General features: G+C 44.6%; 1 non-coding gene across 1 annotated transcript; it reads left to right on the top strand.

The window, feature by feature from the left end:
• The first annotated feature begins 1,697 nt into the window (after positions 1-1,697).
• TRNAA-CGC lies at positions 1,698-1,769 on the top strand. Its single transcript has one exon. It is a non-coding gene; the product is annotated as a tRNA-Ala (tRNA).
• Positions 1,770-2,948: the final 1,179 nt, after the last annotated feature.

The following is a 2,948-nucleotide window of genomic DNA, read 5'->3' as shown; positions in this document are numbered from 1 at the left end:
TGTTCTGATGGGCCTGTTGAGGTCAGAGTTGGGAGATTGGTTTCAGGTGTGAAAGAATTCACTTAGATCTTCTTTGTAGCCATTGGTGATGAGTTCAGTGTGAACCCCAAGAATGTTGGGGTGCTACTTGAAATGAGGACGTGCAGGTCCTAGTGTCCTGAAAGAATTCACTAAAACAGTTTCCAAGTTAAAGAAAGGCATTTATTGGGGTGATGCACCCAAGTGGGCCTGCTCCCTATGAGGCAGAGCCCCAATGGGCTCTACTCCACGTGGGAGGCAGAGCACAGGCCAGAGGCCCTGCTCCCCTAAGGGGGCAGAGTGGCCCCTGCTTCCTGTAGGAGGCAAAGGTGGTTAGCCAGGTCAAAGGTATGGTTTAAATATGTAATAGGAGGAAGGGAACAAGAGAATGGGAAAAGCAAGCATGGCTCCAAAATGCCTGGGATATCAGGTGGTTTGGAGGTGATAAGCAAAGAGAACAAGAAAGGGGAGGGGAAGACTTGTTCTGGAATTGAGGGTGCTTTGTGAAATCACACAGGTAAGTCCATGGTGGGGGCTTCAATGCATAGTGTTCTTTGATCACTTTTCTGTCTGGTCACATCCTGCATCTTATGTCCTATTTCATGTACTGCTTGCTCCACGTGCCTCAAGCACTCTTTTGTACCTCATCAGTACCAACAATACCAATGATAGTTATTGTTTATCAAGCATTCATTATGTGCCAAGCACTGTGCGAGGTGCATCTGGATCCTTTGCTTTACAGGGACGAGGATCAGGCATAGGTTCATCATAAGGGATGCCAGGAGGATAATCTAGCTAGGCCTCCAACCCCAAAGAGCCTTCAAATTTATCAGGTAAAGCATTTATCAGGGCAACAATGGGACAAGGGAATTTGAATGGTTTTCCCTGTCTTAGCATTGGTGCATGAAAACATGCATCTACAAGAGTGATGGAAAGGGAGGAAAAGGTGGTAATCCAGAAAAGCATTCTAATACATAAAAAAAAAAAAACTCCTAAGTATGTATCACCTTTTCCCGTTTTGCTCAATATTATGTTTTCATGAACCTTAATTTTTATTGTCTTGGGGACCTCAAAATCTGGAACAGGTCCTGATCCCTGGAAACCTCTCTGCTGGCTCAGGAATCAATATATCCTTTTGGGCAACAGGATCCAGGACATGCGGCCTCAGAGTCTTAGGGGCCACTGAGACCCCCGGGGCAGCAAAGCATCTCCTTACTCCCTTCCGCCCGGGCATTTTTATACACATTACCCGCTCCCTCCCCCGCCCTTGAAAACGGGCTGGAACAATACAGACGAAACGCAAGTAGAGAAGATCCAGTAGCAGTGAGCACACCTTTCCACCCGGTCCCGACTCCCCTCGAAGCCCGAGGCCCGGACGCGGCCTTTGTACGTCCACACCGGGGCTCCCGCGGCCGCTCGGGACACAAACCCGGAGAACCAGTCGCGGCGGCCCCGAGGGCGCGCCTCCCGCCCCTGCGCGTGCCCGCGCACCCTTTCCTTTGGCCCGCGGATGGAGGAGCCCCCGCAGCCGGCAGCTCGCGAACGTGTGGGGGAGGGGAGCCGCCGTCTTTCAGGGTGCGAGGAAAGGCTGAGACACCAACGATTTTACCCAATCACGTGGAACACTTCCCTGTCAGAGAACGAATGAATACCCAGAGCGGAGAAGGTTTTGGTAGCTGGGGGATGTAGCTCAGTGGTAGAGCGCGCGCTTCGCATGTGTGAGGTCCCGGGTTCAATCCCCGGCATCTCCAAAAGCTGGCGTTCCTTTTTTTTGTTTCCTTTTTTTTTCTTCTTGTTACTATTTTTAACGGCTCTTTCCGGCAAAATCGGAAATACTAAAACTGACCTGTTTTCGCTCTTCGTGAAAGATTTCATGGTTTATAAATACAGAAAGAGTCAAATGGAGATAAAATAAGATGTCCGGCTGCTGTAAAACAAAAGGAAAAAAGAGAAAATAGTTAACTTTGTGTTGACCTGTCAATCGCAAAAAAGTAAATTATTAGGCAGCCTAGAACTTAGAGTGTTTCCACATATTCTCTCATAAATCCGGTTGTTCCATAGAGTTAAAGCATCGCCGTTGTACTAGTCCAGATTCGAACCCAGGCTTTCCGCGCGCCTGGAGAGAACGCTAGCGGCAAAGCAATTGCGCCTAGGTGAAAGATACTTCTCAAGGCTGTTCTGGAGGCTGAGGAATACAATACAGTCTGTCCTGCAATTGATTTTTATCGGCTATTGCTACTGTTAATTTTGTCTGCGTTGGAGACCTAAATTAAATTAAAATATACAAATTATGTTTTCCTGGAATAAAATATTAGAAATATATTGAGAAGTCACATCAAAGTTCATATTTCATTCATTTCTTTTGACCTTTGTGAATAGTTAAGCAGTTAATATTTAATAAAAGAAGCAAACTGAGAACTAGGTCACTTCCGGATAAAAAGCACAGAATCCTCAAGTAATTAAGATAATTTAAAAACTAGCTTTTCCCTTTGTCAGTTCAATAAAACCAGTATGTAAATGCTTCCTATGTGCACACCACTAAGATAGGCCCTGAGGGAGACACAGCAATAAATAAAGCAAAGTCCCTGCCTTCAAAATGCATACAGTCTAGCAGAGGACCTGAACTCACACACAAATAGAAGTACAGCTAGAAAAAAATTTTTTGGTTGTACTTTAGATAATTTTTTAAAAAGAAGGTAATTCAAACAGTTTTGAAAATCTATTTTAAATGACCTTAGGAGTTTAAGAGGATGAGAAAACTGTGACATTTGAGAGTTCATAATAATTACCAAGGGGAAAATACGTAAGCAAACTAAATTTTAAAAAATTATTGATGTGTTTTGTTTTTCCATTACAAACATTTACGGATTGTCCCCACTCTGTGAGAGGTTTGTTGTAACAAAGTAAACAACTAAGCAGAATTAACAATA

The sequence above is a fragment of the Vombatus ursinus genome, unplaced genomic scaffold (genome assembly GCF_900497805.2).
Source record: "Vombatus ursinus unplaced genomic scaffold, bare-nosed wombat genome assembly UNPS02014779.1, whole genome shotgun sequence".
NCBI lineage: Eukaryota > Metazoa > Chordata > Mammalia > Diprotodontia > Vombatidae > Vombatus > Vombatus ursinus.
Note: the sequence above shows the minus strand (reverse complement) of the source record. Positions and strands in the feature narration are given on the sequence as shown.